General features: G+C 38.2%; 1 protein-coding gene across 7 annotated transcripts in view; it reads right to left on the bottom strand.

Moving 5' to 3' along the window:
• CMSS1 (cms1 ribosomal small subunit homolog) overlaps positions 1 to 26231 on the bottom strand; it is a 373552-nt gene that overhangs the window by 170198 nt on the left and 177123 nt on the right. For 2 of the 7 annotated variants that reach the window (XM_078064673.1, XM_078064606.1), the window contains exon 2: positions 10377 to 10426. The exons of the other annotated variants lie outside the window; for them this stretch is intronic. The gene's annotated coding sequence lies outside the window, so the exon portion shown is untranslated. The remainder of the gene's footprint in view (positions 1 to 10376; positions 10427 to 26231) is intronic. 7 annotated transcript variants of the gene reach the window in all.

The raw sequence follows: 26231 nt of genomic DNA, 5'->3' as shown, positions 1-26231 counted from the left end.
TCCTTTCCTCTCTCCCTCTTTCATTCTCTCTCAGACAGATACCCATGTGCGCACGCACATACACACACACACACACACAGATCTAGCAACCAAGCTATTCTTCCTTCTCCATTAAAAAGATCAGAGTTTCATAAAGTACCATTCTTTAAACTGAAAATCATAGTTTCTATTGGATTATCTTCATGTCTATTCTGAGATTTAAAAAATACTAGCAACCAAGATACTTGGTTTACTAATTTGTTCAAAGCACTGCTCTATGGAGGGCCAGTACTTTTCTAAATGGGGTCATAATGCAGATCTTGCTTCAAACTCAAGAGCTCAAGATAGCTCCTCTCCTGCCTCTTTGTTCTTTCTGACACTTAGATTCTCTGAATAAAACAAAATGTTATAGAATTTTTCTCTCCAATGAGGCAATTCTGAAATTTGGGGAAGAGTTCCTTCTCTCCTGGAGCTTTTTGCATAATCCTGTATACCATTAGCTTATTTCTTGGAGTAAAGGTGGTAAAGATGCCTAAGTTGGAAGGAAACAATGGACCAAGAAGAACATAGTTGAGGACACAAAAATCTAAGTCTCATTTTTTAGCAACTCCAAAGAATGAGCTTATTATGTATAATGAGAGTTCTAGAGTGTGTCACTAGGAACTCAAGTGCCTTTAACAGGTTTATTTGATGCCTAGAACAGCATGGAATAACTATGTTCTCCAATTTTCTAGGTGAGAACAGTAAACTGGGGAAACTTGCTTTGGGATTTGAGGTCTAGGCAATGAAGAAAGATCAAAATTATTCATTATTTTCTAATAAAATAGCTCCCTTTTTTTTTTTTAAAGGTGTTATTTTCTTGTAAGTAATCTCTACACCCAATGTGGGGCTCGAACTTATGACCTCGAGATCAAGTGTTGCATGCTCTATGAGTGAGCCAGCCAGGTTCCCCTAAAATAGCTCTTATTAATAAGTATATAGCAGTATGTTTACTGGTTTGGTAAACTTTAAATTTTAAATCATTAAAGTTAAATGATTAAAAAAAATTAAGACTATTTGAAAAAATGTTATCAGTCATTATTAATTTTTAACCTGCTGTTCCTTCTGGTGAGAGTAGGGTCAGAAAGGCTACCTTCCTGGGGTGCCTGGGTGGCTCAGCTGGTTGAGCGGCTGACTCTTAATTTCAGCTCAGGTCATGATCTCGGGGTCCTGGGATCTAACACTGCCTCAGTCTCTGTGCTCAGCCAGGAGACTGCTTGCGGATTCTCACTCTCCTTCTCCCTCTCCCCCAGCTCACTCACTCTCCCTCTCTCAAATAAATAAATAAATCTTAAAAAAAAAAAAAAAAGAGGAAAGGCTACCTTCCTGTCAATTTATATTTTTATGTCTTCTAGGTCTTTTTTTTTTTTAGATTTTATTTATTTATTTGAGAGAGAGAGAGCATGAGCAGGGGGAGTGGGGAGGGAAGCAGACTCCTTGCTGAGCAGGGAGCCTGATGCAGCTCGATCCCTGGGGATCCCTGCGGATTCCTGGGCTCCGGGATCATGATCTGAGCTGAAGGCACTCAACCGACTGAGCCACCCAGGCGCCCCTACGTCTTTTAGGTCTTGACAAAAGATACCACCCTATCTGTAGCCCTCAAATAAGAATGGCCAAGGTAATGCTGGGTCTCAATCTATTTCAGACCTTCAAAATACCCAGAGCCTAATGGACTGATTCTGTTTCTATGCCGGTGGCATCAAACTTCTCTTGGAAGTTCAGTGATCACAGAAGGAAAATTTTGGTTTTCTAGTGTAAACTTGTATAGATTTTGAACTTGGGGAACTTACAGCTTCTGGCTGTAAACTTGTCTTCTACTAAGAAACCACAGCACTAGACCATAAGTGAGAGAATCCAGCTTTTAGGAAATCTGCAAATGATTTATCGGCAGAATAGCAAAGTGAATTGCAAAGAATGATGAAATAGAGAGTGTGGGAGTAATAAAATAAATGAAGATACAAGGTTTTTAAAAGGTTGCAGGGAAATGAAGACATTAAATGCCACATAATTTTAGAAAATAAAATTACAAGGTATATGATATGCTAGCAAAATTCTTGATTATAGTAAGGTTTTCCAGGGAATAAGAAAACTTGCATGGCTAATACCCAGGGTGATTACTGAATCAGAGATATTACTCAGAAAATAAAATTGCATGTAATATATAGAGGTTTCAAGCCAGTTTCCTTATTCCACACTCCTGCCCTCAATCTCATGCTAGCCACTTCCTCTAAAAAACAAAGAACCACTGCAGCTTTCCAGAATTCTCTTCCATAAATTCCAAGTGAATAAAAAAAAAAGAAGATCAAATGAAAGTAAGCCATGAAGTTAGATGACAATATAAGGAAAGTTCTTACTCCTTATTGTTGTGATAACAGCTTGAAAGAAAGATTTTAGAGTGAATCACACTTTTATGAAAACAAGCATCAGCTTACATTTATATATAGTTTTAAAATAGAGGACTTTTAAATAGAAAAGGGATGGAAAGATAGTCAATAGCTATACTCTAGAATTCTAGAAATAGGTTTAGAGAAAAAAAGATCTGCTACTGCCTTTAAGGATACCAAAATACCACAATTCAACTTTCAATGGCAGATAACCCAAGGATTCTCAAGTTTCTTCATTAACTGACTCTTCAAAAAAGATCTCAGTATGAATGCTGCTGGTAATACAAAGTGCTTACAGAGGAATTTCATTCTTTGGTTACTATGGTGCTTCTTCTTGTTCTTATTTGGTAAGGTGGTGACAGGTAGATTTAGAAAACATAAATAGCACACAGGGTTGAAAGGATGTGATGAGCTAACTAACAGTTACTAATAATGGTATTGGTAACTGTAGTACATGCATGATTAACATGGTTATTGGGAGGTGCTAAAAACGTCATCCAGCTTTATTGTTCTAACACATTAATTCTTGCAGGTCTGTGTAATGTACACACTGTGTCACACTTCTCTCCAGCACTCAATTCATTTTTGGCTAAATTGAAAGTTAGATAGAGCCAGATAATTTAACAAATATTTTGTAAATACTGATTTTTAGTGATAAGACATTTTTAGGATACATCATTTTGACAAAGGAGAAAATAAAAATGAGCCTGCTATAGAAGTCTTTATTAAGAATTTTATGGTATGAAACCAATTTTACCATATATATTAACTAGAATTTAAATAAAAACTTGAAAAAAAGAATTTTATGATATATATATATATATATATATATATATTACACTGTAATATACCATATGGTGTGTATACACACACACACACACACACACACACACACACACAAACTGTGAATTTGAAAAACTAAAAAACTAATAAAAACCCATTATAGGCCAAAATTAAACCAAGTCTCAGGCAAATATAAAATGGTTCATAAGGAAGCTGTGGACTGTAATTAGATAGAAATTTCTGATTAGTATTTTAGACACAACTAATTCTCACTTGGTCAGTGGATAACATAGACTGTGGTGTTATAAAACGTGAATCTGCTTCAAGAAGAACTATTAAGAAAAGGGATAAAGGAAATATCTGCTTGATAAGTTTATAGCAATATTTCACATATCTAAAATGTTAGGACAATTCAAGAGATCTCAGAAACAAGCAAATGGATAAAAAGGACTCTTGAGCAGCCAAAATGTACAAATTTCATGTACTTCACATATTAAAGAGCTTCCTAGTGTGCTCTTCTTATTTGAATGTATATCCATAGGGCTGGTTATTTTAGCTTCCTGCTCCCAGAAGATCAGAAGCATCACATCTGGGAGGGAGGTTGAGTGGGGCACCCTCACAGGAGTCTGCCAGTCTTCACAGCTAGGGAATCAGAAAAACTATAAAAAGCTGACTCAAGAGCCCCAAACACAGCATTCAGCAGCTGTTTAGTACAGTGGTAAACAGACTGAAGTATCCAAAAGGGCCTGGGAGGATCATCATATACAGGATGTACTAAATAAATACTTGCTGAAATGAAGTGAACTGAATGATGACCTTGGGTCACTGAAAAAAGTTTAAATTATGGTCAACATATGTCCTTTTAAAGAAAAGAAATGGAAATATTCTGTTCATTTATTTATTTTTAATATTTTTTTAAAAAGATTTTATTTATTTGTCAGAGAGAGAGAGCGAGCGAGCACGCACACACAAGCAAGGGGAGAGAGAGAGAGAGAGAGAGAGAAGCAGGCTCTCTGCTGAGCAGGGAGCCCAATGTGGGACTCGATCCTGGGACTCCAGGATCATGAGCTGAGCTGAAGGCAGTCACTTAACCAACTGAGCCACCCAGCCACCCAAGAAATGGAAATATTTTAGAAAAATTTTCACCTAATATATATTTTTAAAGTTTTGGAGCTTATGATGGTATTGGGGGGACAGCCTCCAAGTGCTGAGAAAATTTTATTATCTAAAATCACCATTCAAAGATTCTAAAGAGTGGAGGTTTTCTTATAGTACAAATATTTTCATAACTTAGTTTTCTGAGTGTAATTTTTAAACTCTGAAACTTAATAATTAACGTGGAAATATAGAAAAAATAGCAATTTACATATATAATTTAAAGCAAAATAAAAAAGTTCTTCCAATACAGATTTTAACTCCGTTAACTATAGGCCATACTTACTTTCTCAAGTAATCATTTTCACTTGTTATAGAATCAAAACCTTGTGTATTTAATTACATAATGTAACATAATTTAATAAACTTGCTATAAATATGAACACATTTTATCATATTGGTATAAAGTTTTAAAATACATAAGGACTACACAATAGTACTGTATAGACAAATAACCAAGACAGATAATACACACACACACACACACACATCCTCTCTTTCCTTCCTTCCTATTTTCACCTTCTTTCTTCCATACATCTTTCTTATCAGGGGTTGGGGATAGCATAGAGGAAGAACAGAAGAGAACGATTAAGAATTCTTAATTTCACAGAGTCTAGAAAGAGAAATGGATATACAATTAAAAACAATAAAATGAGTGAATTATAACCTTCTAAAGATGTTATTACTGTTCTTAGTTTTCTCTAAAGTGTGTTCTGAATTAAGTTAGTTCAGCAAAGCTGAACTTGTTTCTTTGTGTAGGATATTCTAGAGCTTTTACCAGATTATATTTGCATGGTGGTTCTTCAAGAATACTGAGTGCTATCGGGGCACCTGGGTGGCACAGTTGGTTAAGTGACTGATTCTTGATTTTGGCTCAGGTTGTGATCTCAGGGTTATAAGAATGAGCCCCGTGCTCAGTGTGGAGTCTGCTTTTCTCTCTCCCTCTCCCGCTGCCCCTCCTGCTCATTTCATGCTTTCTCTCTCTAAAATAAATAAATAAATAAATCTTAAAAAAAAAAAGAATATTGATTGCTATTTTTCTTAAATTTATTTGACTTTTGATAGTACATCCCTCAGAATTGGTGTTCCACAGAATACACATTGGGAAACATTGATGGGCACCATAACAGGGTTTTCAAAGGCTATGTCTCTCACTCTCATCCTTTTAGTTCTGAGGATTGAATTCTAGAACACAGGGAGAATCTCTGATTTTGATTTTACAACTCATAAATGGTTATGACTCATGTTGTCTGTTGTTGAATCACAACCCAGGATGCCCACACACTAGGCATTTAATACATGTTTATGGAAACGGACAGTACTGAATAAGTATCATATCAGCCCTCATATTAGTGATTCTTGATCACCAGTGGTACTGGTAGAAAGTGCAAAGTAGACTTCAAGATCAAAATAGGAAACAAGATCAGAAAACAAATCTAAATTGAAGCTAGTTGGGAGGCTGTCAATGTATCAAAAAAATGAGTATATTGGGGCGCCTGGGTAGCACAGCTGTTGGGCATCTGACTCTTGGTTTCGGCTCGTGGTCTCCAGGTCATGGGATCAAGCCCTGCATCCTGCTCTGCACTCAGTATGGGTCTGCTTGAGACCCTCTCTCTCCCTCTCCCCCTCCCCACTGCTCTCCCTCTCAGATAAGTAAATAAATCTTCTTAAAAAAGATGAGTATAGGTGGCACTTCCTTTTTTTAAAAAAGATTTTATTTATTTATTTATTTGGGAGAGAGAGAGCATGCGCGTGTTAGGGGTGGGCACAGGGAGAGAGAATCTCAGGCAGACTCCCCACTGAGTGCGGAGCCTGACCCCAGGGGAAGAGTGGGGTGCGCTCAAGCTCATGGCTCTGAGATCATGACCTGAGCTGGTATCAAGAGTTGGATGCTTAACAGAGTCACCCAGGCTCCCCTAGGTGGCACTTCTTAATCAAAGTGATCAGTTTTTGTGATATATTTGGAGTAAATTAGAAATCATATAATGACTGGCCTGAGGTGTTAGGGTTCTCACAGATTAAGAGAAAGCAAACTCGGCTATAAAACCTTGTTAGTGTATCTGGAAATATCAAAGGGAGGTATTATTTGGAAGAAACCTTAGAATCAAGAAAGGGAAGTATCAGCCTGTTTTAATTTATTCCCTTTATTCTCATGTCATGTTCAAACAATTTCTTAGTTGTAATTAGTTGCCTTATATACATCCCTGTGTGTGTGTGTGTATATATACACACACACACATATCCTGATCAATAATAGGGAGGGACTAAAGGATATAAACAACTCTGGCTCTCAAATCAGGTATAAGATGTCATCCACTACAAATTAACAGGGGTATCCTAGTTTGAAAGGTAGTTTCTGGTAAATTTGGTTAGCATGAATCAGATTGAAAAATGACTATTTTTGAGCACTTGTATTTGGGATACACATACACACACACACACACAGACATTCACACATCATCTCATTATTCCTTACAACTCTCACATGTGGTTGAGATTTTATATTTGATGGTACTTCCCCTAATTAATCAGATATTAAGTGAGTACTTACTATGCACCAGGCAGTATGGCAACAGTGACAGGTATAAAAATAAGCAAAAGCAGTCAGTCTTTAAATTCATGGGGCCTTCAGTCCAGTGGAGACAAACAGAAGAGGACACTGAGGCACAGAGAATTTAAGAGCCAGTTTCTTTTCTGTAATGTCAGTTATAGCTACAGCAACTTTCACCTCAATAATCATAGCATTCAGTTTCAAGGATCATGAGAATTCTAGAAGCAATGAACCTGAGATTGAGAATATTTAAAAAATATTATTCAATTACTTAGAAGAAACTTATTTTAGAAAAGGAACAAAAAATACGGTCATTCCATTTTCTATTAAATTTAATTTCAAACAGTCTCTGCATACTTTATCTAATACAACTTATTGGCCTTGAAATGAGACTGCTGTTAGAATATGGTTAGTGGATCCAAAAATCAATCCATCACTGGTGTCTTAGTCTTGATATCAACTCATTTTATAATTGAGGAAAACACATGTGTCTGCCTTTTCTGATGACAGTTTAGCTGATCTGAAACTAAATTGAGTGTATGAAATACTTAATTTGGCATGGGGTGGTGGAGTCTAAATTCTTCCACAAGCATCAGAACTTCTCCCAGTCTTTATAATATTAGGGAGGATTCTTATTTCTAGATGCTCCTACCCTTTACTAAGTGACATGTATTTTTCAAAAAGCTCCTGATTTTCGGGGTGCCTGGGTGGAGTAGTCAGTTAAGTGTCTAACTCTTGGTGTTGGCTCAGGTTGTGAGATCGAGCCCAACTTCGGGCTCCATGGAGTCTGCTTAAGACTTTCTCTCCCTCTGCCCCTCCCCCATCCCCACTTTCTCTCTCTCTAAATTAAATAAATAAATCTTACAAAAAAGAAAAAAAAAAGAACCTCCTGTTTTTCTCCAAAGTTATAAAATACTAGAATGCTGGACTTTTCTTTGGATAACTGATTTCTTGGGAAATACAAAAAATATTTTATTTGGTTTTGGGCTTTTAATGACATTAATGGGAAAACCAGAGAGATTCTAAGGAAAGAAAAGAGAAAACAGCATTGAAATTAATAATTTTTTTAAAAAAGATTTTATTTATTTATTTGATAGAGAGAGAGAGATGGCTAGAAAGGGAACACATGCAGGGGGAGTGGGGGAGGGAGAGGCAGGCTCCTGGCTGAGCAGGGAGCCTGATGTGGGGCTCAATCCCAGAACCCTGGGATCATGACCTGAGCCAAAGGTAGACGCTTAACGACTGAGCCACCCAGGCGCCCCGATATTAATTTATTTTTATATAATTCATACATAGCAGAACTTATGAATGGTTCACGACACATTAAGTCTACCAATTTCCTTCCTAGTGTAAAGATATAAAAGGCAGAAAGAATTTTTAGATATTTTATCCTTTTGGAATATAAAAGACAGATGAAAGTGTTAGAAATCCTAACACCCTTATTTATTTGTTTTTAATTTTTTTGAATACTTTGAGTTAAAGGATACCAGTCATCCCTTCCTTCCCACTTACCATTCCCTTCACAAAGGTTTTTAAAAGAAATAAAATTTAGTTACATGATTATTAATATGGGAATTATCAGAATCTTAGTATGAGAAAGCATCCCTACAATATCATACGTTGCCAAACACAAGGTAATTGTTACTAAAACGGGAAGTTCTTCATTTAAAAATATCTCTAATATTAAAATATTAAAACTCTTATTTAAAAAGTCATCCATCCACTCATTCACTCAACCAGAAGCAGAATGCTTTGCAGAATAGAAATTGTCCCCACCCTGTATGCTCTTGGACCTATCGGGTGGGGCCTATCTCTGGGTAGAGATGGGATAACCTTCTGATCTAGAAGGAACTTTGTTTTAGCCACTAAACTTTTTGAACAGAATGCCAATGTCATCCTATCACTATTTCATCCAAATATCCAAGGACTGTCAAACCTCTCAATCAGCAACAACAAATGCCGATGTTCCATGGTCTCAACAGGATTTGCAACTCGAATACCAGGTATTTAGTTTAAAAATTTAAAACTGTGGAGAGGGAAGAGATAACACAGTAGCAGAATCAAAGGAATATGGCATCTAACTGGTTCTCTGGGTATTTTAAACTGTATCTTTTTATCAAGTTAATCTCTAGAAGAAAACAAGATTTCCAGTCAAGAAACACTGGGAAAGGCAGGATGCTGGCAGTACAGTTTTCAGTCTCTACTCAATAGATCTATCAATAGATCAATATGTATGTGGTTCTGTGGAAAGAGAAACATTCCCCCAAGGGAAAACAAATTGCTAGGATTCATAATTCATCTACCTTTACAGAAAGTGTACCAAATACAGACATTCTTCTTATTAGTGAAAAGATCCAGAACATCAGGGAAAAGCCATGTGATGTTATGATGTGTCCTTTTGTCCCTCTCATTATACTCACTCTTGGAGGCTTCAATCTTCTATTATTATGGACTACAAGCCCTGGTACCATCTCTGTGCCACAGAATCCTGGTTTTGTACTTTTAAAATTGTGTATTTTGCTTCTATTTAATAACTGCGTTTTAAAATGAACAAATACCAGAGGACTTAAAACAATGATTCAAAAGAAAAGCTCTCTCTGATGATATGCTTTTCCCAAGATGTAGAGCAACCCTCTGAGGAATGTCAGATTTTCACCAAATACAACTGGAAAGCCACTACTTGGTTGGATTCTCTGAAGTAAGCCCAATCCTTTCTAAACACAATTAAATATACAGTAGTCCTGTCTTATCCACAGGGGATATATTCCAAGAGACCCAGTGGATGTCTGAAATTGTGGATAGTATTGAACCTATATATACTTTTTTCCCTCTATACATACATACCTATGATAAAGTTTAATTTATAAATTAGGCACAGTAAGAGATCAACAGTAATAATTAATAAAATAGGATGATTATAACAATATAATAAAAGTTATGTAAATAAAAGTTATGTGATGTGGTCTCTCTCATAAAATATCTTACTGTACTATCCTCATCCTTCTTGTGATGATGTGTGATGATAATATGCCTACATGATGAGATGAAGTGAGGTGAATGATGTAGTGTTAGGCTGCCCTTGACTTTCGGATAATACGTCAGGAGGAAGACCATCTGCTTGGTCTTCTTGGACTTGTGGCTGACAAGAGGTAACTGAAACCACAGAAAGCACAACTGCAGATAAGGGGGGACTACTGTAGCAACTCTTCTACTTCCTGAAATTCTAAAAGGCAAAATTCATGAAAAGAGCTATGAAAAGGTAGGTTTCTTTCAATAGTGTTTCTTCTTGACATATAAATATATTTAGTTACATGTCCTTTCCCTTGTGTCCCAGGCCTCCTTCTCTCTTTCTCTCATTCTGTGACTCTCACTCCTTGCCTTCTAGACAGAACATACTATGGAGGTCAGTATTGTGGGAAAATACAGACTGAGAAATCACAAAAACGAAAGTTTACATCATTTGATAAAAAAAAGTAATACTTTACCAAATGGAAAATTCCATCAAATGGAATGACACTCCAGTCAGATGACTTACCTAAAAATAAGAGAGACAGAAGAAAGTGAGAACCTGGTATCATACTCAATTCTTGATATAATAGATTCCAAAAAACATGGCAACTCTCTTAACAACTATGGATGATCCAAAACAAACAGAAACAGGGCAGGAAACACCAATTCCTTCAGAAACAGTAATTAATGTTAGAAAGGAAATGGCAAACAGGGAGCAAAAGCAATGAGGAACGGAAGTGGTATTTACTTTCAAATCACTTGATTCTCATATATATTTTTAACAGGCCAGTTTTGAAAATGTGGACACATATGTGTATAAAGGGCATAGCTAATCGGTGGCAGTGTATGCATACCACTTTCCCAAGACCTCTGGCTACTGTCTTAAAGAGACTGTCAAAGCCTCAAACTCTCAAATATCTTCACCTCATATGACTCAAGAAAAAGGTGCCACTGTATTAAGTGCTACTGTAATTTCCTCTGTTGATTTTCTTTCCCCCTTAACACTTAAATGTTTTGGCTGTTCGCTTTTTTATTTTCCAAAGTGAACACTGATATTCATGAAAGGTGCCAGATTAACAACCAGGGGAAATTAAGAGCTTGCTCTATCAAGAGGAATGGCTCAGTGTAGTGGAGGTGATGAAAGTTTCTCCTATACTGTGCTTGCCTATATACCTTAGCTCTGACCCACAGTCACCCCAGCTCTCCAGTTTTCATGGTCCATTAATGCCTTTGACTGCTCAGGTTGCTAACATGGGCAAGCAGTCTTGTTCTTGCTTTTAATGCTATCAATATTATTACTACTATTGTGAGCTCTAGCTTCCTCACAGAAATTATGTGGAAATTTATATTAGCCATCAGTTTGTTTCAGGACAACAGGAGAATAAACTGAACTGAAGATGAATCATATATTCTTAAGTAATATTGCAGGTTTCATTAAAATCCATTAATTTCTTTCAACAGGAGGCAAAGTGTTAAGTGGTCAACTTGAAACAGGCCTTGCTTAATACAGCCCCTGCACTCAATCTGAATTCTCATTTAGGGACATTCAATATTTAATAGCCATAGATCTTTCATTTTTCCTTTTGAGTCTTCCTTAAGTCAGTCAATGTTATTATTCATTAGCAACTATGGTAAAAGTCTGGTAGATGCTGAAGCTAAAACCAACATAAATGAGATCTGAAAATCACTGTCAATCAAACAGAGAAAAATATCTCTTTCCTGTATTTATATAGGTATTCCAGGTTTCTGAAAGGCCTGGGTACTTTGTAATTCTTAATCATTAATCAGTCTCTCCTATGCTCAGGGATCTATGAAATCATTTTGCTTCAACTAGGCAGATACCCAACAACTATTTAGTGTTGGCATTTCCTTTCTGTGCCCAAGCAAGATAGCAATCCTTCTCCTATCTAGAATTTATAACAATAAGGGAAGTAGAGCTAGAAAACACATGTTTAATATTAATGGAACAATGAAGTACGACACTGAGTGCTGCTAACTGACTAATAATTACTCAGTAATTATTTGGAAAGATCACAATATCAGTCTCACAATTGTTCCCTGTCTTTGCTATTGTACTTCTTTCTGACAAAGACCAAAGTCTCTGCAGCTAGAGTAAATTTCCATCTTGAAATGGCTAGCACTTCCTGTAATTTCTAATCTCTAGAAGTGTTGGAGAATGAGAATTGCAGGGTCCCAATGACTGCAGCAACACATGGTAACAATTAGATGAAGGGTGCCCTGGCTGCATCTCACATGGAAATCTTGGAAAATTTTAGTTTGGGAACTTTGGCTGTTTTTTTCTTTGCCATGCACAGCCTTTATCAAGTGAGTCCTTATGGTATTAAAACATTTGGCACTGGCTCAAGTCTATGCTGTTGCTGGCAGGGGATCTAATTGGGAAGCAGGGGTGGAGTAGTTACCTTTATCAGGAAAGACCTTAACTTTATGGAAAGGCTCTTTCCTCCCCACTGCTTAAGCAGCTTTACTGAAAGACTTAAACCCAGATGTGAGAACAGAGATTATCTTCAAGAGCAGCAGTGATTTATTGTAATTATCTCAGTGCAAAGATTGAGAAGGTGGAAAATATTATGCTAACTTAGTAGATGAGAAGGGCAACACTCTTTATATAGGTCCCATGGCCAGGTTGTGCTGGGGAAACCAACTCCAACCCCTAATTGCCAGGGAGGCCTCAGTTTCCCAAATTGCAAGAAAATTAGAGCGTCACTACCTAGAAAACAATAATCCCATGCTATACAATAACCAGTGAGTGAGAGACCATGAGAATCTGCTCACCAACAGATACCAACAGACTTTTGCCTCTACTCCGTCAGTGGCCAGCTCTTGCCAGTTTCCTGTTATCACCAGATGATAATCTATCTTTTTGAGATAATATATCTTTCCCAATGATTCCTGTCAGTCCTATAGTATAATTTATAACAATGACTATCAGCAAACAGGCCCATTTTGCCTATACAACACTCTAGCTTCCATCAGTGAAGTACTTGTCTGATTTAAAGCACTTTGAAGGTTGGCCTTGAATTGCAAATACAGCAATACCTGTATACATTCTGGGCCAATTCTAGGCTTTTCTGTGCCTTAGTCACCCAACTGAAAGTATATTTTGTCATTAATTAATTCCCTTCTTCATTGCGTAATGGATTTCTTACTGATTTCTCCTAACTGGACTACTGCATCCTTTGTCATCTGGTTTCTCTCACTGTACTATCTTTTTGAGGTGGGGGATGTATAAGCATGGGTCCCCAGAATTTGGTATTTCATACAAAATGGATCAGTGAACATGGTAAAAATTGCTTTTGTGGACATGCCACTAAGGCTGTGTTCTACATGGTTTTCTTGTCAATTGAAAATTTTAAGCAATATGATATTCTGATGTCATAAATAAAAGATAAAAAGGTTAAATCTGAGAGACTCAAATTGTTGACTCAAATGGTCATGGAGAAAAAAGAAGAAAGTAATAAAGGCCTTTGGAACAGAAAATGACAGGTGATTTTTCCTTTTCTTCCCATTTCAAACATCTGACAATAGGCTAATGAATACCAAGGACACAAGAAACATACAAGTCAGGGAAAATTATAGGCCACAAGATGGTATACATCTCATATAAAAAAAACACCAGCTAAGGCACTAAGAAAGCCAGTAAATAAATACTGAAAGAATTATGAAGATGAATACGCTCAGATTTTGGATAAAGAGTAGGCAAAACAAGACCAAAGAAAAATACTTTAAAAACCAGTTTTCATTTTTTGGGGTGGGGGAGGGGAGGCAGAGGGGAAAAGGAGAGAGAGAAGCCTAAGCAGTTTCCACACCCAGCATGGAGCCCTATGCAGGGCTTGATATCACATGATCTCACCGTGAGATCATGACCTGAGCTGAAATCAAGAGTCAGATGCCTAACGGACTGAGCCACCCAGGTGCCCCCCAAAATCAGGTTTCTTTAAAAAAAAAAATCCCTCATAATACACAGTAGAGATAGCTCAATCGTAAGAGCTTGCAGGGGTTTAGTAATCCGACAGTTCAAGACAATGCATCATGGTCTACCTATCAAGAATGATTGCTTAGTTTGACTGACATGGTACAATTATTAATTTGGTTATCTGATTGAATACAGAGTCAGGAACATTTGCTCTTAGCTTTAATTTCTTAACTAAAGCAGCAAATTCTAGGAGTCACTATGCTGAGGGCTGAGTGCATCCCAAGTTGGAATTTTCTTGGGAAGAGAAGATATAAGATAAACAAGCTGGATTCTCATCATTCCAAAGCTGAGTTTTAATAATATAAAAAGGGTAAAGCTAAAACGTCTGGGATTTGAATGATGGATTCCATGACTATATAGAGAAAAAAAAATTTTTTTTTAAAGGAGCCTTTAGGGCACAAAATTACAGATGATCACCTCATGAAAAGGGGTGAAAAGTGGGACTCAAATTTATCCCCTCAGTGGGTAGTAGTAACGATTATGGGGAAGGAGGAAAGCAGTGTGTTGGTGAAGTACATAACAGTGCCAATAACAAAGAAACTTAGGGATTATTTAAGCAACGACTTATACAAAGAAAACAATTCAAAGACAACAAAAAATTTAAATAAGAGCCAAAGAACAGATGAGGGCTCGGGGAGAGATTAGTTTGGGTTAGTTTCTGAAGTTACTTCAACAGGGCCAGTGGAACTGGAGCCAGTCTCTCTTACTGCCCCTACCCCTCAATTTCCCAGATACACCTGCATTCCACACAGTTGATAACTATGACAAATGATTTCACCCAGACAGCTATGGCTGAGGGCTTTCTGACCTATGGCCTTAGGTCTTTTTAGAACCCAGTAAGTTTGCCTCCCTCTTTTCTGTAAAACTTCAACTCTATTTCATTTCAGTTTGCTTTTCTCTTTTCTACTATTCTTCATTCTTGTTCTGGTATATAAGGGTTGAAAAAGCAGTAGCGGAGGTGGCAGTGAATGAGACACAGCTGGCCTGTGGCAAAGGGACTGTGAGTAGGAAGCAGCTGTATTTTGGAGGCAAGTAGAACAAAGGATTAGGATCTTCAAAGCCAAGGAAAGCTTCTCTCTGTGTTTTTCCCTCCTTTTCCCTCTTTCCCTTCTTGGGAAATGATAGAAATTTCACAAAACACATAGCCTTTCTGAATTCATAACAGTCTCCTTTTTCTCACATCCAAGGGTGTTTAATTTATTACTACTGCTAACATTTTACATGTACCTTGTTTTTATATTTTTCTCCTAAGAGCTTCAAAGAGGTTTATAAATTTTCATTAAAACATATATGCCTGGCCATAGTTATATTAATAAAATTTAACTTTAGAATGATGAGAATTTGATTTAGTAAATTGTTACTTTTCCAGGATTTGGTTTACTACACCATATACACATTTCCTAAATCCAGTGACTCAAATTTAAGGTTTCATAAGAATCCTCGGGGTTGCTTATTAATATGCATATTCTTTAGCCACATTTGATCATGGATTAATATTTATTTGGCCTAAGGTGGGGCCTTGGAACCCACATTTTTAATAAGCATCCAAGGGAATTCTTATACACATACAGTGGGGACAGAGAGGCCCCACTGTGAGATTCTGTCCTAATCTGAGCATCCTAGCCTCCCACGTTCAACTTCTTCAAGAAAGCCTGTTTCTTAGTGACAGTAGTCAAGCAGTCTCCTGGAGTTCACACTGAATAGTAAGTCAAAAATTCAAAGTGAGCAATCTAAGGGAAAGAAAATTATCACCAACAGGATTTCACTTTTAACAATGCAAGGTGCTATTAGCTACACAAATACAGGAAAGAAAGGGAGGTGCCTTGGTTTTAACTCCACTTCCTTGAATATGATGAGGGTTTGGTATTATGAATGAGTTGATTTTTCTATTCATGACAGTTGAACTTTTACTGGCTTTCCATTTACAAATGCTGACTTCCTGGCACTCTCTTCTGCAATCCAATGACAGCCTTGCAGAACCAGCCTTGATTTCCCAAATTGCAAGAAAATTAGAACCTAACTACTTAGAAAAGTAACAACTGCATAAAATCCAATATGGAATGGGTGGGAGGACATGAGAAGCTGTTTGCCAAAAGACATCAGTAATTCTCCTTGCCTCTATTCCCTCAGAGGCAGGATCTTCTCCACCAGCACCAGTGAGGGACTCTCAGACAAGCTCAGAAGCCAGAATTATTCTTGATGACAACATGTGCCTCTGCTTTTAACCTCCAAATCCTATTTGTTATGTACTGTTGTCACCAACCCCTTGTCCTCAGATCTCAATCCCCAGGCCTCTCTTTCTGCTGCCCCTTTCTTGGATTCATGATATCCTGCTGACTACTCTGATCTGATATTAGGATGATGTTTAACTCCTTGTGTCTTGCTTCTGACTTAAAGATTGATCACAACTACTCTCTCAAAAATCACCTGTGACTATATTCAATGGGGCTTTCTTAATCCTCTATCTCACCCTACTACTCTTTTGGGTGATCTCATCACACTCTTCCTCCTGTTGGTTCTCCTCCCTTGGTTTCAGTAACAACACAATTCTCTTATGGACATAGTGAGTATTTGATCTGCTGGTATTAGTCCTTCCAACCTGGCACAACAAACAGAAAATGGAAGATATGTTTAACCACCAATAGACACAATGTTGTTGAGCCCAAGACAGTTTCAGTTCAACCTAAACAAAATTTCCCTGCCTGATTTATGCAAGCCAGTGTTAATCTACAGGAGCTGGACTTTACTTGGGGTTTAGGCTTTTCATAGGAAAAAAAATCAAGTTCTGCCAAAATTACCTTCAAAATCCCCTAGGAAGGCCCCATGCTAGAAGACAACATACTATCTCTCAGTAGGTATAACCCAGGTGGCCTTTTCCTCCGGCACTGGTACAGATTACTGTCTTTGGTTGAATGTAAGAAAGAACAGCTGGCTTTTGTACAACAGGATATATGTTGTACAAAAGAGAACACTGAGCAAGGCAAGATGCTTACTCTGAGAGGGAACGTGGAACAGACACAGGCTGAGGAAAATCAACACACACCCCCTAACTCAGGTTCACTCCTAGTTATGAATTCATTGAATATAACCAGAATAGACTTGTCTGTACAATGTAAATTATGATTCCTTCTCTTTTTATATTCATTTTCTGAGCAGGTGTAGTTGAATTCATGCAAATTTAGTGTTTATCTGATACAACACTACCATACAACTTGAGTGGCTGTTGTTCAATAAATACACATACGCCTATACCCTTGACTTCTAGTGCCCCAAGGATAAACAAAGGACTGAGGCAGATACAATATCAAGTATGAAGATCAACCTGAGAGAAATGAACATTTTCCTTACAAAAATTCCCTGAGTACATAAAGCAAAGACACTTGTGATGTAGTGGAAAAGTACTATATTTGGTATCAAGAGACCAGGATTCCAGTCCCAATTCTAACACATACTAGCTAAGTGAACTGGGCCAGTGTCTTTACCTCTCTAATGGGTACAGTAGTAACTGCTTTGAGCTTTACAAGAAAAGAGCATGTGAAAGCATGTGCCACAGTCACTGATAAAGGTAGGCACTTGCTATAGGTTTGTTTGCTGTCAGCTGTTAAACTGAAGCTGGGAGACAAATTAGCCATATAAGGAAGAAAACTACCAGCACTGACAGTAGAGGGCACATAATAGGTGCTATGAAATAAGTTAAGAGAGACATCAAGTTGATTTGATCAAGCCAGTATGTAATTTTCTTGTTCTAATATTCTTTTATTTTCTCCACATGGTCATTGGTACAAAGTCCACTTATGGCTTCATAAACATTGGCTTAAAACAAAAGTGCTTCTAATCAGATTTGGCAAGAAAAGGAGAGAAACATAGGGTGAGGTAAGTGTGAGGCTACAGTGCTGAGTAACAGGGATGGCAGAGCCTCAGTACATGAGTCACACAGACACCGAGCAGCACACAGCTAGAGATAATCTGCAGGTAAATGCTGCACTAGCCATTACGTCATCTCTCCTCTGCCCTTTCTTCATCAATCATGTCGCCTGGAATCTGATGCAACCCAGCAAGAATGTCTGATTTAGAGACAGCAGAGAGAGCCTCAGAACACACACATACTCATCAGAGAAAGCAGTATGAACCCAAACTGAAGTTTCTGGAATTTCTCTTTGTTTAAATTGCCCTTAGAGGGGAAGTCTTATGGGTGGGATGTGTAACTATAGATTAAGCCATCTACCTAAAGGTCTAAAGGACTAGGCTTTATCATTTTGGACAAGTCACTCTAGCTCTATAGGCCCCTTCTACATCTACCCAATTAGATGATCTTCAAGGTCCCTCTCAGTTCTGCAATTTCATCATTAAAAATTCAGGCCAATCACACAGATACAGTGGACAGATAAACATTTAGTTGTACAAGGCAGACACAAAATCTTCTTTGTTCTCAGTTATATAGATCATTCAAATTTTTGGCTACCTCCATCCCCACTCTGAATGACTAGGAGGGTAAGTAGCTGTGAACGAATCTTGTGAAAGCAAGGAAAAAGTGGAAGGTAGGAACTGGTGCTTCTAGAAAATGTGAATGTTCACACCTGAGATTATAAGCACATTCTATCATACAAGCTTAAAAGCAAATGCTCATTGGGATATAATACATTAACACTTATTTTCAGTCGCAGCAACAGTTCAAACAACAGGGAGTTGAAAGGGATGCAAAAAAGAAAGAAGGGGTAGAAGAAGAGCACCCCAGTCTCCAAATACTTCATAACTTAAGAGGGATGCTGTAAACCAAATTCAGGGCCAGTCAGTACATGATATACCCAAGAGATAGCAACTTGTGAATTCACGTAACACCAGTTCCACAGGAAGGAGGCATTCATTAGAGACCACTACAAAGAGGAGGTGGTCGGCCCCCAGCAAGCCTGACCTGTCAAAATGCTTTCCACCTGTTACGGCAACACACTTTTCCAAAGCTGCCTAATTCAAACACTCAGAGACCTATCACTGGAAGATTTGCGATGCAATCTCCAGAGAGGGGTGTTTCCAGCAAAATTTGGGATTGGGGGAGAATACATAAGCCCAGTAGAGATGAAAACCAAATGCCTTGTGGTGCTTCTCTCACAGCCGTCACTGTGTGGGGTCCCCACCTTCCATGCTGAGTGGTGGGGGGCGGTTTCACCCCACAGCACCTGGAGCAGCATTCAACAAGGGGCCCAGCCCTTTAATTGTTCAGCCAAATGATTTATAAAGCTTGGCAGCAAAGACAAGGCAGACTGGTTTAAATTCAAAGGATTCAACCTACAGGTATTCTGAAAATCTTGGCCACATCTTTAAAGAGCACTGTTCTCCTTGGGAGGGGAGAGAATAGAAAGGGAGAAGATGTGACCTGCCTGACAAGAAAACGGGACCCAGCTAGATGGAACATGCTTCCCCACTCCTTCCCCCACTATCACTTACTAAGGCTTTGGCCGACCTCCTTCCCATTAAAAGCAATCAGACAAGTACATTCCACTCTTTCTTTAGCTAGAAGTGTAAAATCCCAGAACCATCAACATATTCTCATACACTGGGCTCAGTTCTGATTGCTTACTGATGATTTAATCTCTTTGATCAACTAGGGTAGGAACTAGCCAACTTTTTCCCTAGAGAACCAGACGATAGATATTTTAGATTTTGTGGACTATATAGTTTCTTTCTCTTTCTCTTTCTTTCTCTCTCTTTCTTTCTTTCTGACTATATGGTTTCTGTTGCAACTACTCAACTCTACCTTTACAACACAGAAGTAGCTATAGGTTTTATGTGAACAAATAAGCATAGCTGTGTTGTAATAAAACTTTATTTATGAAAACAGGTGAAAGGTTGGATTTGGCCTGCATAATTTGCTAACTGCTGAACTAGTACGTTTCCAAATAGCTGAAAGGTGATAAAATAAGAAGGTATTACCAAATTTATCACCACTTAAAACAACTTATTTATTTATTTTTAAAAAGATTTTATTTATTTGTCAGAGAGAGAGCACACACACACAAGCAGGGGGAGCAGCAGGCAGAGGGAGAAACAGGCCCCCTGCTGAGCAAGGAGCCCGATGCAGGATTCGATCCCAGGACCCTGGGATCATGACCTGAGCCGAAGGCAGATGCCTAACCGACCGAGCCACCTAGGCATCCCCACTTAAAACAATTTAAATCTAAGCCTCAATTTTGGGAGGAGAACTAACCTCTAAAACAACTAACCTTCATTAATAGGTACAATAAGAATCCATTTTGGGAATCTGTGTGTGAGTTTGTGTGTGTAAAATACAGGGTGATTCAAAAGAAATTGAACACTTTAAAAAAATCCATCACTCAGTAGCTAGATTATGTTATGAAAATGTAGTTTGCACTAAATCATCAAGTTACCCTTACAGGTGTTTTGCCATAGGGCAACTCTGGGCTTTGACTACATATTTACATACAACTTAGGTACTGAGAAATACATTTTTGAAAGTGTTCAATTCTGTTTTAACCACCTGTATATTATTTGTGTACACATTATAAAATACTTTAAATGAGAAACACTAAATTATAACCAATGGTTATTCCTGGAGTACGGGGGAGGGAGTATTAGAAGTTTCACTTTCAGCAGTGTTATTTGAATTTTTTACAAGCATATATTACTTTGTGAATAAAGAGGTGTTTTGTTTCTCTGTCGTAAAGAAGTATTACGGGTAGGTAATCTGTGGTACTGCAATTTAGAACTGTCTTGACTTGAATCATCTACTGAGGCTTTCTGTAATTCTCTTCTAAATACAGCATTCCTTGCTTTCAAACTTTCACCTGCTTTTACTCTTTCTTCCAATTCCCTTTTCCCCTCCGTTGACTCAGCCTAGCAGCAGTCACACATATAATTAGATTTACAGCTCACATTCACTCAACAGGAGATGCCAATAAATATCTTATGAAGTTCCTAACCTAGTAGGAGGGACAGATAAGAAACCAGAAAAACATAAATACACAAGTTATTTTCAGATTGTGGTAAATTCTCTGAGCGGCAGGGTAATGAGTAAAGCCCTACTGAGAAAGTTGCGTTTTGGTAGAGACCTCAAGGATAAGAAGGAGACAGTCTTGTGAATTAAATTCTAGGCTAAGTGTAAAGTTGTCTGGTCTTGACTCTTAGTGTATCAAATCCTGGTTACACATTAAAATCAACTGGGGCACTTTCAAAAAATACTGATGCCTGGGCCCTGCTAGGAGCCAGTAACTCTCTGAAGGTGGAGTCTGGTATTGATTGATTGCTTTTCCTTTTCTCTTCTTTCTTTCTTTTTTTTTTTTTTTTTTTAAAGCCAGGACTGAGAACCATTGTTCTAGAGTCTAGACACTTGTATATCAGCACAAACAGAGTCCTTCAGAGATTAGGGGGATGCAACTGTGGGTGAAACCAAACTATAAAGTTTTAGAATGTGTGGGGCTTTTTTGTTTTAATCTAGTAGGATTAACTGAATGCATTGTTTGGTGAAGTGATGAAGACCTGGGTATTCTCCCTTTACTGCTGAGCAAGAGACCACAGAAACACATAGATCTTTTAATTGGGACCTTTTGCCTGAGCCTCTGGCAAGCTGTAAAGCAAATGAACCATCAAGTGACAGACTTCTTTGATGTATTTAGCAAAGGGCTAACTGAAAAGGCTTGGCCCTGAGCTCCTCCTTGACCAGCTAACAGATTCAAAACTGACTGAACCACAAACAGAAGTTCCCCATGGCAGATTTAGCTTATACAGTATTGTAAGGGTATACATGTTCTCATATTTATATACCTCCATCCACCCAATTCTAAATAAAACTGGTAATAGGTGATAAGGAAAGTAAGGGTCACTGGAATTGTTGATAATCTTCTAAATAATTTTAGGCAGTTGTTGAAATTTCTTTTCATCCATCCATCCATCCATCCACCCATCCATCCATCCAACATACACCTACCATTGCACACCTATTCTACACTTCCCATTGTGGTACCTGGGATATATATGCCTCCCATTCCAATGGGAGAGAAACACAAGTAATAATCACATTAGAATGTGATATGTGCTATGAGACAGTGTTCCTAGTCTTCCTATTATCTCTGTACCTTGCATTCTCTTCTACTGGGTAGAGCTTATTTCACTTTCTATAATTTGCTTAAATATGTTTTTTCAACTAGAGGTCCTTAAAACACAAGGACTATCTAAGTCTGTATCTTCAATACCAAATACAATTAATGGTATAAAGTAAGCATTCCACACTGTAAACTGAATCAAATAACAGATACCTATGAGGGATATAGACAGAGAATGGAAGAAGGCTTATGGGAGTCAGGGAAGGCTTCAAAGAGGAGTGATATCTGGGATGAACCAAAGGATGAACCAAAAATCTGGTAGAGGTTTCCTCTGGGTGTGTCTTTAGACTTTGTCCCAAGGCAGTGGAGAACTACTCAAGTTTCTAAGCTGAAGGGAAAGACGGTGTGATAGAATCAGATTTGGGTTTAAGAATCACCTCTCTGAAAGCATTATGGGAAGTGAATGGGAGGGTGGGAAAGCAGCAAATCTGGGGGCAGGGAAAGTGGACAGGGAGGCTGTGATACTGCATTGCTGGCAAAGATGGATCCAGAGCAATTCAGGATGTTGACTAAACTGACAGGATATAGCTGGCTGGACTTCATGGCATGTGTTTTGTATACGCATCTCACTTCTGAGTTCATCTATTTTTCTTGTGTTTATTTCTCTTTTGCCCAGATCCCCTCCTTTACTATCACTGTGAGAGAAATTGTTCTGTCCCGTCCTTTCATAAATATTGTTAAGATAACTTAAATCTTCTGTGAAACAAGGTGGAGATTATCTCTCTCTCTCTCTCTCTATCATCTATCTATCTATCTATACCAATCAATTAGATACAGTAGTCCAGAGAGAGAGAAGTTTGGGCTTCCTACAAAGATGACAGGAGAATGGTGGGTCATTAGCCAAAGCATGGACTAGCGCAGAAGAGGGCTGGTTTGGGAGAAGAAAATGAGTTTCATTTGGGCATTCAAGAGGAACTGGCCAGAAATCAGTTGGAAATATTGGCTGGAGCTCAGAAAGTGTGAGACACAGGCTTGAGAATTGGCAGCATTTACATAATTACTAAAGCCAGTGGTGTGCTATTAAGCTAGCTCTTAGGAAAAAACAAAACCCCCAAAACCCAAACCTCCCTGATTTGCAGCATTTACTGATTTCTGTAGCATAAATACTCCCACCTTCGTCAACTTCAAGCTACCAACATGACGACGGTCAATGAACAAAGAATTGAGAAGAGATGTGCATAACTGGTCCTTAGGAGCTGACTCCAACATACCAGTGGCTAAGGCCAAGAATAAACAAAATTATCTGACAAAATAAAGAGCAAAAGAGCTGCGGGGCGCCTGGATGGCTCAGTCGGTCAAGCGTCTGCCTTCAGCTCGGGTCGTGATCCCAGCATCCTGGGATCAAGCCCTGCACCGGGCTCCCTGCTGAGCAGGGAGCCTGCTTCTCCCACTCCCTCTGCCTGCCTGTCTGCCTACTTGTGATCTCTCTGTCAAATAAATAAATAAAATCTTAAAAAAAAAAAAAAAGAGCAAAAGAGCTGGGAATAAAACTCTGGGAAGTACAGATATTTAAGAGGTGGACAGAAGATGAGTCAGGAGAGGGGTTTGAGCAAAAGCAGTCATAGAAACAGAGCAAAAGGGGTCACAGAAGGCAAGGAAAGAAATAATTCAAGATTGACAGAGTGATCTACAGTGTTACATGTTGTTGAAAGGTGAAGATGAATGAAGGGAGAAAGTGTACAATCAGTGTAACTATGAGGATGCTGGTCGTGACCTCTGTGGTTGGAGCCCAAGTGTGGGCTGAAGAATAAATGAGATGTGGACAGGGAGGAGATCCTACTGGAGGAAGGGAAGGACAAATACAGGGAAGGGGCTAGAGGACAAACTGGATGTGAGGAGGTGAAAGTTGAGGGAGCTTTCTCCTTATCCCCGTTCTTGTTTTTTTTTTTTTTTTAAATTAACATATAATGTATTATTTGTTTCAGGGGTACAGGTCTATGATTTATGAGTCTTACACAACACACAGCACTCACCACAACACATACCCTCCCCAATGTCCATCACCCAGTCTCCCCATCCCTCTACCCCCTCCCCTCCAGCAACCCTCAGTTTGTTTCCTGAGATTAAGAGTCTCTTATGGTTTGTCTCCCTCTCCGGTTTCATCTTGTTTCATTTTTCCCTCTCTTCCCCTATGATGCTCTCCTTGTTTCTTATATTCCACATACCAGTGAGATCATATAATAATTGTCTTTCTCTGACTGACTTATTTCGCTTAGCATAATACCCTCTAGTTCCATTCACGTCGTTGTAAATGGGAAGATTTCATTTTTTAAAAAATTTTATTATGTTATGTTAATCACCATACATTACATCATTAGTTTTTTAAATTTTATTTTATTATGTTAGGTTAATCACCATACATTACATCATTAGTTTTTGATATAGTGTTCCATGATTCATTGTTTGCATATAACACCCAGTGCTCCATTCAATACGTGCCCTCTTTAATACCCATCACCAGGCTAACCCATCCCCCCACGCTCCTCCCCTCTAGAACCCTCAGTTTGTTTCTCAGAGTCCATAGTCTCTCATGGTTTGTCTCCCCCTCCGATTCCCCCCCTTCATTTTTCCCTTCCTACTATCTTCTTCTTCTTTTTTTTTTTTTATCATGTAATGTATCATTTGTTTCAGAGGTACAGGCCTGTGATTCATCAGTCTTACACAATTCACAGCGCTCACCATAGCACATACCCTCTGCAATGTCTGTCACCCAGCCACCCCATCCCCCCCACCCCCCACCACTCTAGTAACCCTCAGTTTGTTTCCTGAGATTAAGAATTTCTCATATCAGTGAGATCATATGATACATGTCTTTTTCTGATTGACTTATTTCGCTTAGCATAATACCCTCTAGTTCCATCCACGTCGTTGCAAATGGCAATATTTCAGTTTTTTTTTTGATGGCTGCATAATATTCCATTGTATATATATACCACATCTTCTTTATCCTTTCATCTCTTGATGGACATCTTGGCTCTTTCCATAGTTTGGCTATTGTGGACACTGGCAAAATTTCATGTTTTGATGGCTGTGTTAATATTCCATTGTATATATATACCACATCTTCTTTATCCATTCATCTGTTGATGGACATCTGGGCTCTTTCCATAGTTTGGCTACTGTGGACATGGCTGCAGGTGCCCCTTCGGATCACTACATTTGTATCTTTGGGGTAAATACCCAGTACTCCAATTGCTGGGTCATATGATAGCTCTATTTTCAACTTTTTGAGGAACCTCCATACTGTTTTCCAGAGTGGCTGCATCAGCTTGCATTCCCACCAACAGTGTAGGAGGGTTCCCCTTTCTCTGCATCCTCGCCAACATCTGTCGTTTCCTGACTTGTTAATTTTAGCCATTCTGACTTGTGTGAAGTGGTATCTCATTGTGGTTTTGATTTGGATTTCCCTGATGCTGAGTGATGTTGAGCACTTTTTCATGTGTCTGTTGGCCATTTGGATGTCTTCTTTGCAGAAATGTCTGTTCATGTCTTCTGCCCATTTCTTGATTGGATTATTTGTTCTTTGGCCCATTCTTGTTAAGATGGAAAAGTGAACACGTTAAGATGGAAAAGTGGAAGGAGATGGTAGAGAGAAAAGAGGAGGTTGAAGATGCATAGTAAAGAGGGTCAACTTGAAGGTGTTTGTCCTAGAGTAAATCAGCAGTCATGGAATTAAGAATATAGATTACAGATGAAGTGGAGTCACCTTGGGTAGAAGAAGGAACTCTTCTTTCTCTAGAAATGGGATACTAAGTGATTATTAGGAAGATTACTAGCTTTGAGTTTCATCTCTCTTTCATTAGCCCAAAGAAATCTCAATAAGTTATGTGATCAAATGGTTTCTAGGAGATAAGAGGAATATGAGGATGATCAAAGTCTATACAAGCTATAAAAGAACTATGCTCTACAAAAATGTGAATAGGTTGCATTTTTCTTTTAGAAAAGTGGTACCACCCACAAATCCTACTTCCCATGGTAACTATGTTTAGTAAATGTCTAATTCCAAAAATGCACATTCTTTGGATATACATATATATCCAAAGATTATATATACATATATATTATATATAATATATATATATATATATATATATATATATATATAATATAGCTTTGGATTTTATATATATATATATATATATAATATATATATATATATAGCTCCTCCTTTCTATTCATAAAATGTATTGGTACACATGCATTTAAACACATGCAAAATGGAT

Source organism: Halichoerus grypus, chromosome 1, assembly GCF_964656455.1.
Source record: "Halichoerus grypus chromosome 1, mHalGry1.hap1.1, whole genome shotgun sequence".
Lineage (NCBI taxonomy): Eukaryota > Metazoa > Chordata > Mammalia > Carnivora > Phocidae > Halichoerus > Halichoerus grypus.
The sequence above is the reverse complement of the archived record's forward strand: the minus strand, read 5'-3'. Positions and strand labels throughout refer to the sequence as shown.